This window comes from Canis aureus, chromosome 13, assembly GCF_053574225.1.
Source record: "Canis aureus isolate CA01 chromosome 13, VMU_Caureus_v.1.0, whole genome shotgun sequence".
Taxonomy (NCBI): Eukaryota; Metazoa; Chordata; class Mammalia; order Carnivora; family Canidae; genus Canis; species Canis aureus.
Window position 1 is genome coordinate 47,029,053 of NC_135623.1, and position 10,296 is coordinate 47,039,348.

At 39.1% G+C, this 10,296-nt stretch overlaps 1 long non-coding RNA gene across 1 annotated transcript in view; it reads left to right on the forward strand.

The window, feature by feature from the left end:
* Positions 1-9,135, forward strand: part of LOC144282424 (uncharacterized) — a 32,522-nt gene extending 23,387 nt beyond the window's left edge. The window contains exons 2-3 of the long non-coding RNA XR_013350860.1: positions 8,168-8,310; positions 8,847-9,135. This is a non-coding gene — a long non-coding RNA (uncharacterized LOC144282424). The remainder of the gene's footprint in view (positions 1-8,167; positions 8,311-8,846) is intronic.
* The last annotated feature ends 1,161 nt before the right edge of the window (positions 9,136-10,296 follow it).

The window sequence follows — 10,296 nt, forward strand, 5'->3', positions numbered from 1 at the left end:
ATATGTGCTATAAAATAAAAGTCAGAGTTTATTTTTTTCCATCTGTATGTCAAATTCACTTTTAAAAAATTCAATCCAGATTCACTTTTTAAAAAATCCAAAAATTCATCCAGATTCACTTTTAAAAATATCAATCATGTGTGTGTAAATCTATTTCTGGACTCTATTCTTTTCCACTGATCTATGTCTATCCTTATGCTAATATAACACTATGATATTGATTACTGAGACTTTATAGTATGTCTCCAACATTGTTTTTCTTTTGTGTAACTGGCTATTTTACATTCTTTAAACTTCTGTATAAATTTTATGATCAGCTTGTCAATTTCTATAAGTTATGTGCTACGTTTTGATTGGCATCGCTTAGAATCTGTAATTAAATTTGAGAGAATTTGACTTCTTAACAGTAATGAGCTTTCTAATTCATGAACATTATATAACTCTCCACTTAATCAGATCCTCTTTAATATCTCTCAACAATGTTTACAGTGTTCAGGTCTTACATATCTTTAAGTATTTTGCATTTTTAAATTGTTATTATAAATGATGCTATTTTCAAATTTCAATATCCAATGGTTTATTGCCAATATATAGAAATACAATTGATTTTTTTACATGAGCCTTATATCCTGCCACCTTGCTAAATTCATCTATTAGTAGCAGTAGCCTTTTTATGGATTTCTTAGTATTTCATATGTAGCTAATCATATCATCTTTAAGTAGAGACAGTTTTACAGCTTCCTTTCCAGCCTGCACACTTATTATTCCTTTTTCTTGCCTTATTACACTGGTTAAGACCTCTGTTAAAATATTTAATGAGTCGGGATCCCTGGGTGGCGCAGCGGTTTAGCGCCTGCCTCTGGCCCAGGGCGCGATCCTGGAAACCCGGGATCGAATCCCACGTCAGGCTCCAGGTGCATGGAGCCTGCTTCTCCCTCTGCCTATGTCTCTGCCCCTCTCTCTCTCTCTCTCTCTCTCTCTGTGTGACTATCATGAATAATAAAAATTTTAAAAAAATCTAAAAAAAAAAGTTAAATGAGGCAATTGGACACACTTGAAATGCACACAGTTGAAGTGGGTACATTTTATTGTATGTAAATTGTATTTGTTAAAGCAATTAAACAAAGAGACCATTGGACTGAGGTGACTCTCAGGCCTTCATAACCTACATAAGCAAACCAAAACCTAAGACATTGTCAATTGTAGAGACACTCATGTCCAAGAGAATGAAATTTAAGAACAACCAATCACAAACAGCTAACTAGACTTCCTCATGTAAAATAACTGCTCAAGCTGTAGCCACTAAAAGCATTTCCTTGCTCTGCTCCTATATCTGCTCTATAGGAACCTAAGGGCCTATCCCCCAGCTTCTGTCAGGGGAGTGCTTTTAACCACTTTTGGTGCTGCCCAATTCAAATCAGTATTTGCTCATATAGACTCTTGTAATCTTTAATGTGCCTCAGTTTATCTGTATCTCAATAACACTGATTTGTTTTTTTTTTTTGGAAGTAGGCTCTGTGCTCAAGGTGAGACTCAAACTCACAAACCCTAGACCAAGAGTCATATGATCTACTGAGCAAGCCAGGAACCCCAACACTGATTTTTTTTTAAATTGAACTGAATGTATCACAAAAGTCAAAAGCTAAAGAAGCCTTTTTTTTATGTGACAAGCATTGAATCACAGATGAAAAAGAGTTGAAAATTGCAATTCCTGATCTTGATCTGGAAAAATAATAAAAGGAAAACAATGATGGCTAAAATGAAGAATGAAATTATTGGGAAAATTGACTTGGAAATTTTTTCTTACTGTGTTAAGTGTGAAAATGATTGAAAAAGATGAAAGAAAAAACATTGAAGGTTCTCAAAGTATTTGATGATGGTGGCATAGGAAGCATAACAAAGAATTAAGGTAATTTCACTTCTGACACTTTAGAAAATGTTTGAAGGAGCTGTCTGTAATGGGGTTAGAGCAATAAATGAGGAGTTCTTGAGAATGATTTTAAAAACCTATTCTTTATTAATACAGGTAAACTTATCTTTTTGGAAAGTTGCTAATATCTTGATTTGCTTTAAAATATTGTGTCTGCAATTTATTATTTTTTTTTAATTTTTTATTTATTTATGATAGGCACACAGTGAGAGAGAGAGAGAGAGGCAGAGACACAGGCAGAGGGAGAAGCAGGCTCCATGCACCGGAAGCCCGACGTGGGATTCGATCCCGGGCCTCCAGGATCGCGCCCTGGGCCAAAGGCAGGCGCCAAACCGCTGCGCCACCCAGGGATCCCCTTGTGTCTGCAATTTAATCTCCAAGTGTATACTTTCATAATATTTACCTAAATATATAGATTAAATTCTGACTTTTGTGTTTTTTAGAGATTTATTTATTTATTTTAGAGAGCATATGCATCTGTGATGGGGGGGACAGGAGAGAATCTTCAAGCAGGCCCCGCACTGAGCACAATGCCTGACCCCAGGCTGATCTTAGGACCCCTGAGATCATGATCTAAGCTGAAACCAAGAGTCCCCTGCTTAATCAGCTGAGCACTCAGGTGTTCCTGACTTTTGGTTTCTAAACCACATTGGCACATGATTTTTTTTTCTGTTAATATATTGTCTACAGCGTGTAGAAGTAAAAATAAAGTTGGCTTCCTCGAACTATGAACTAAGAACAATAGCAATCCCACTCGCTATGTTAGAAGTTTCAACTTTATTTTTTTAATAATAAATTTATTTTTTATTGGTGTTCAGTTTGCCAACATACAGAATAACACCCAGTGCTCATCCCATCAAGTACCCCCGCTAAGTGCCCGCCACCCAGTCACCCCCACCCCCCGCCCTCCTCCCCTTCCACCACCCCTAGTTCATTTCCCAGAGTTAGGAGTCTCTCATGTTCTGTCTCCCTTTCTGATATTTCCTACCCATTTCTTCTCCCTTCCCTTATATTCCCTTTCACTATTGTTTATATTCCCCAAATGAATGAGAACATACACTGTTTGTCCTTCTCCGATTGACTTACTTCAGTCAGCATAATACCCTCCAGTTCCATCCACATCGAAGCAAATGGTGGGTATTTGTCATTTCTAATGGCTGAGTAATATTCCATTATATACATAAACCACAGCTTCTTTATCCATTCATGTTTTGATGGACACCGAGCCTCCTTCCACAGTTTGGCTATTGTGGCCATTGCTGCTATAAACATCAGGGTGCAGCTGTCCCAGCGCTTCATTGCATCTGTATCTTTGGGGTAAATCCCCAGCAGTGCAATTGCTGGGTCGTAGGGCAGATCTATTTTTAACCCTTTGAGGAACCTCCACAGTTTTCCAGAGTGGCTACACCAGTTCACATTCCCACCAACTGTATAAACTTGGCCTTGCTGCAAAGAGATTGGGGGAAATAAAGGGCAACTAAGCCCTTCTTACATTATTTAGTTTCCTTTTCACAACACCTGACAATCATTTGCATTTTAATCGGTTATATAGAGTATAAAATAAAATGGCTTGGGCAAATTATCTTCTCATTTTCTTCTAATTATAAAAAAATGGGGGCACCTGGGTAGCTCAGTCAGTTAAGTGTCAGGCTCTTGATCTCAGCTCAGGTCTTGATATCAGGGTCATGAGTTCAAGCCTTGCATTGAGCTGCAGGGTGGGTGTGGAACCTACTTTAAAAATAAATTAAAGCAGCATTTCTATCACCATATTTCCTTCTATGTGACAAGGGAAAAAGGAGAAGATCAACACCTGTTCAATACTCTGTGGGATGTGTGTTCTCAGTTGATCCATAACACCCAAGGAAGACAGGTAGTTTATCTATTTTACAGATGAGAAGACGGACCAATGGGTAAACATTACCCAAATTTCGACAGCTGATACTAGGGATTTGCAAAGTTTATGCCTTTGCCCTGCACCCTATTGCTTCTCTCATGATTCTTTTAAAGTTTAACTTTCTAATTTGTTTTTAGTTCTGTTTCTTAGACATTTTTTTGTATTTTTTTATTGGAGTTCTATTTGCCAACATATAGTATAACACTCAGTGCTCATCCCATCAAGTACCCCCCTAAGTGCCCGTCACCCAGTCACCCCAACCACCCACCTCCCCTTCTACTACCCCTTGTTCATTTCCCAGAGTTAGGAGTCTCTCATGCTCTGTCACCCTCTCTGATATTTCCCACTCATTTTCTATTCTTTCCCCTATAATCCCTTTCACTATTTTTTATATTCCCCCTATGAATGAAACCATATAATGTTTGTCTTTTTCCGATTGACTTACTTCACTCAGCATAATACCCTCCAGTTCTATCCACGTTGAAGTAAATGGTGGGTATTCGTCGTTTCTAATAGCTGAGTAATATTCCATTGTATACATAAACCACATCTTTATCCAGTCATCTTTTGAAGGACACTGAGGCTCCTTCCACAGTTTGGCTATTGTGGCCATTGCTGCTATAAACATCGGGGTGCAGGTGTCCCGGCGTTTCATTGCATCTGTATGTTTGGGGTAAATCCCCAACAGTGCAATTGCTGGGTCGTAGGGCAGGACTATTTTTAACTCTGAGGAACCTCCACACAGTTTTCCAGAGTGGCTGCACCAGTTCACATTCCCACCAACAGTGAAAGAGGGTTCCCCTTTCTCCACATCCTCTCCAACATTTGTTGTTTCCTGTCTTATTAATTTTCACCATTCTGGTGTGAGGTGTGAGGTGGTATCTCATTGTGGTTTTGATTTGTATTTCCCCGATGGCAAGTGATGCGGAGCATTTTCTCATGTGCGTGTTGGTCATGTCTATGTCTTCCTCTGTGAAATTTCTCTTCATGTCTTTTGCCCATTTCATGATTGGATTGTTTGTTTCTTTGGTGTTGAGTTTAATAAGTTCTTTATAGATCTTGGATACTAGCCCTTTATCTGATAGGTCATTTGCAAATATCTCCTCCCATTCTGTAGGTTGTCTTTTAGTTTTGTTGACTGTTTCTTTTGCTGTGCAGAAGCTTCTTATCTTGATTAAGTCCCAATGGTTCATTTTTGCTTTTGTTTCCCTTGCCTTCATAGATGTATCTTGCAAGAAGTTGCTGTGGCCAAGTTCAAAAAGGGTGTTGCCTCTATTCTTCTCTAGGATTTTGATGGATTCTTGTCTCTTAGACTTTTTATTTTTATTTTTTGCTATATTTTAACTTTTGTCAACTGAACTCTCCTTTTCAAAAGAACTATACTCTTCTGGAATACGAACAATAAACCTGGGCCAAGAGGTAATTCTGTTAAAAAATGTAACCTTTAAAGGCCACACCCAACAAGTTTTTGAATATAGAAAGAAGATTTTCATTTTTCTTTTGTTTTGTCAACGTCTAAGAATATCTATTCTATGGAGACTATGTGTTAATGGAATATTCTTACCTCTTTTCACAGTACCTTTTTAAAAAATTCCAGTATAGTTAATATAGTGCTGCATTAGTTTCAGGTGTACAATAGTGATTCAGCAATTCTATCCATTACTCAGTGCTCATCACAATAAGTATACTCTTACCCAACCCCTCTTTTATCACAAATTGTGAAAAATTTCTTCTGAATAAAGGAGGAAGATATATATTAAACATGTGTTATCTGATAAAAATGCCAGCCTCTCATTTTTGAAAAGGTTTTATATTTTTTTAACTAGGTGATATATATGATAAAAAAGAAATTCAAAGAGTATCAAACACTACATAGTGAAAAGCAAGTCTTCCTTCTCTGGTGCCCAACCCCTAGTTAGTTCCCCAAGACACTTATTTTTTTTTTTAATATTTTCTTATGTATCCTATGCATCCTTCCAGGGTATTCTATGTGTATGTAAACATATATAATATTTAACATTGCCTTTTAAATACTATCAAATTCTTTGATGTACACCAGCATTGTGCATCTTTTAATTTTATATCTTAGAATTCCATATTGATATAAAAAGTACCTCATTGTAATAGCTACATAACATTTCATTGAATAGGGACACCTGAGTGGCTGGTTGAGTGTCTGCCTTTGGCTCAGGGCAGGCATGACCCCAGGGTCCTGGGATCCAGTCCCACATCAGGCTTCCGGCAGGGAGCCTGCTTCTCCCTCTGCCTGTATATCCTCCTCTCTCTTTCATGAATAAATAAATAAAATCTCTTTTAAAAAAACAAATACGTATCTCAAATAAGAGATTAGAAAGCAAACCAAAATAATTCCAAAGAGAATAAAGGAAGGTCATGTTAAATGTGAGAATGAGTCGAAGAAGCAAACAATAAAAGGAACAGAGTCAAAATTTTTTGAAAAGGTCAACAAAATTGGTTTTCTGTTTTGTTTTGTTTTGTAAAATAGAGAAAACATGAATGGATATAGTGAGTTCTTATTTGTGGTTTTCCATTCTAGAATTTCTATTTAGTCCTTCATATCTGCCACGCTCCCACCCCCACTCTGCTTTTAACAAAAAAAATAATAATAATTGCCAGTTCTCTGCTGAGATTTTCAACCTCCTGTTTTATCTCCTTAAAATTATTTGTAAGCCTGGGCTGAAAACCCAGTGTCAGAAGCCCTTGCATAGTTATCTCTGTTTCCTGTCCTGAACTATGGTTCTCCTTCAAGTTGCCTAATCAGTGTGCCTAGTGATCTTTAATGTGTGCTGAACATTGTACTTGACACAACCTACAAGTGATCTGAGGTCATGATGTAATCTTCGACAGAGAAGTGCCTAAGGATGTCAACACGAAGGACTGCCTTAATCCAATTTCAGGGATTGAAATGGCAGGTACAAAGTTGGGCCACTATGCCTCGTAGAGCAAGTCTACCTTTGGTTTTGACCTACGCCTAGTGTAAAGGCCTGAGGGCTTTCAACCCAAATTGCTAGAGGGGAAGTTTGAATGCCTCCCATCCCCAGAGCAAGCCCCCTCGAATGTTTGTAATGGCATCAGAGAAGATGAAAACAAAATGGGCATCCTTGGTAGGCTCCTAACTTGGCATAGACTCAAATCCATATCCCTAAAACACCTGACTGTCAGGGGCCCCTGGGTGGCCCAGTAGATGAAGCATCTGTGTTTCCCTCAGGTCATGATCTCCAAGTCCTGGGAGGGAGCCCCACCTCAGAATCCCTGCTGGGTGGGGAGTCTCCTTCTCCCTCTGCCTCTCCTCCTTGCTTGTGCTCTCTTGCTTGCTCTCAATTAAATAAATACATAAAAATTTAAGATATATAAATAAATATCTGACATTTCAAGTATTGAGAACTGCGGTCTGACTGCAGGAAAGGTCAAATGCCAATCATTTTCTTCGATGCTTCCAAGTAGCCAGTGCAATCCAGGAGTGGCCCGGGCCTTCCCTCCTACGAAGCCGGTGGCCCCAAGCACCCACTCTGGGCCGCTACTGCTTCTGCCTGGACGGTGTCCCAGCGACGTCCATGTGTTGGCCTCCCCAGACTGGCCTGCAGCTGGTCACGTATTTCCCCCAAGTGTGTACTTACAGCCCTGTCCTCAGGAGGCATGCAAGTGCACCGGTCCTTCTGCTGCCCTCCATCTGTGGAGGTGGAGTGGGCCTGGATGCTGTGCCCTGGGGCTCCTGGAACCTTCCAGCCCGCCGCCCTTTGCCTTTTGCCCTTCATGGCTCTGCATCTTGCCATGAGGATGCCCTCCTAGGGCATCCTGCTACCTTCCCCAGTGCTGTCCCCACTGTAGCCACAGCCTTCCCCACAAGCACTTGACCTCTCCTTCTGGATTCTTCTAGAACAGGCATTTTTTCCTCTGAGTTTTCTGGGTTAGTAGCCTTCTCTCCTGAATGACTCATCTCCTTTTTGGAAGTTCCTGCTCACCCATTTCTCTGGCGGAGATTCTCCTTGCTGTTTAATTGAACAGGCACAACTTCTTTCCTCTGCCCAAGGCCCTGGGACACTCTCACTCCGAACCTCCCCTCCCATGGCCATCCTGGCAGGCACACCACATGCAGGCAGGGTAGTACAGATCCTACCTCCACTCAGACAACACAACCTTCAGCTTCTTTTCCACAGAAACCGTGGGACTTGGCACCATGAACGCAGAAGAAAAATAACTGGGCCTTTTGGTTTCTTGTTAAACAAAAAATAAGAGAGCTTCATTGCCTTACCAGATTGATTGGTTGATTGGTTGATTAATTGATTGATTGATTTTTAAAGGTTTTGTTTATTTATTCACGATAGACACACAGAGAGGGGCAGAGACACAGGCAGAGGGAGAAGCAGGCTCCGTGGGACTGGATCCCAGGATCACGCCCTGAGTCAAAGGCAGATGCTCCACCACTGAGCTACCAAGGCGTCCCGCCTTACCAGATATATTTAATCAGGTGGGTCTGCTTTTATATTTCTCCAAAGTAGCATGTCAACAAACACAAATCCAGAGTCAGAACGTAAAGTGTGGTGTTACCTGATGGCGAAGTTATTCCCTTTTAGTGTAGGGGTTCAGACAAGAGACATCACTGAGGTCGGAGGCTGAAGTGAGGGGGACAGAACTGGCTTTCTAAACTGTCAGACCTCTTCATTACTCTCATTATTTCTAAATTTCTGTCATAAATGTATACAGAGTATATTTAAATCACGAAGGACTTTTAAAAAATGTGACTGTGCAACACTGACTACTGAGTATTTTCATAATCAAAGCAAAATTATTTTCTTAGAATTTTCTTTTTTGGAATTGGCTTTGTTAGATGACTTTCTTATATCATTTGTTGCCTTTGTCTATTGTTTATTATTTCAGTTTATTTTATGTTGTTTGAAACACATGAAAGCATATATGCTTTCATTGTAATAAGATAAACATACATTAACTTATCTCCTGGTCCTGAATCTAAAACATTTTGAAAGGTGTATTTATATATTTTAGGGAGAAAAAAAAGCACAAACAGGAGGGGCAGAGGTAGAGGGAGAGAATCTCAATCAGACTCCACGCTGAGCACCAAGCCCAGTGCAGCCCTCGTCCCACCACCCATGTGATCAGGACCTGAGCTGAAACCAAGAGTCGGAAGCTCAACTGATTGAGCCACCCAGGTGCCCCCTCCCCTGAAACTAAAACATTTTATTTTATTTTATTTTATTTTATTTTATTTTATTTTATTTTATTATTTTTTTTAACTAAAACATTTTAAATAAATGATGTACTACTTCCTTGACAATCTACCTGCTTTTCCATTCCCAGGAGTATCCTCTGCTCTAAACTTTGTGCTTATTTACTCCCTTGGTTTACAAACACACACACACCCCATAGAAAGATGAGAGGCTAGATAGATGATAGATAGGTGATGGATCGATAATGACAGTTAAAAGAAAAAAATAGGAAAGAAAGAAAAGCTGATTAAAAACATATTTAGTTGTTTTTGAACTTTAAAAATCTAAAATACAAAAAAACCCTACCATATTTTAAGTGGTTTCTTAGGTTTTACTTTTTTCACTGAACATTTTTTTTTCTTTTCTTTTTTCTTTTTTTCACTGAACATTGTAGTCGATATTCTTCCTTGCCATTGCATTGAGCTGGAGTTAACTCATTTTCACTCGTCTATGTGATTCCATTATGCAAACATACCACAATTTATTCGTTCTCTTCCCGCTGTGTATACATGTGTGTGTATGTATCTACCTATCTTTGTGTGTGTTTGTGCATATAAATACCTCTTTCTCTCCCTCTCCATAGAGATATGAGTTGTTTGCAGATCTTTTCCATTATAGACATGGTTGCTAACGGTGTTTTTGTACGTACAGATGTCCTGGATGTATACAAGTGTGTATATACTTCTAGCCATTCATAGAATGAAAAGAAGTTTTCATGAGGTTATAATAACATATTAAGATGTGTATAATTAAAACAGAAGCAGATCAACACCCTGAATTAAACACAAACCATAAACCAGGATACTTGAGCATTGTATCCTACATATTTGCCTGAAGAGGATAGTCAGCCAAATACGCAAATAAAGAGACATTGATGAAATACATGAAAAAAATTAAAAAAATAAAAGACAATATTGCTATCTGCCGACATTTTCCAGAGATGATATCTGAAAAAGCTGAATTAAAAATGAGGAGACCTGAAATCCAGGTAACACTAACTCACTGAGCGATTTCTGACCTGAGAATCAGCTTCCTCACCGGCAAAATGGTTATAAGACTTGCCTTGGGAGCCTCCTGGGCTTTCCCGAGTGTATGATACAATGCCCGCACTTATTCATCTGGCCTTCATTGAAGGTCCCTGTAGGGGTTTTTTTGTTTTTGTTTTTGTTTTTTTTTCAATTTTTATTTATTTATGATAGTCATAGAGAGAGAGAGAGAGGCAGAGACAT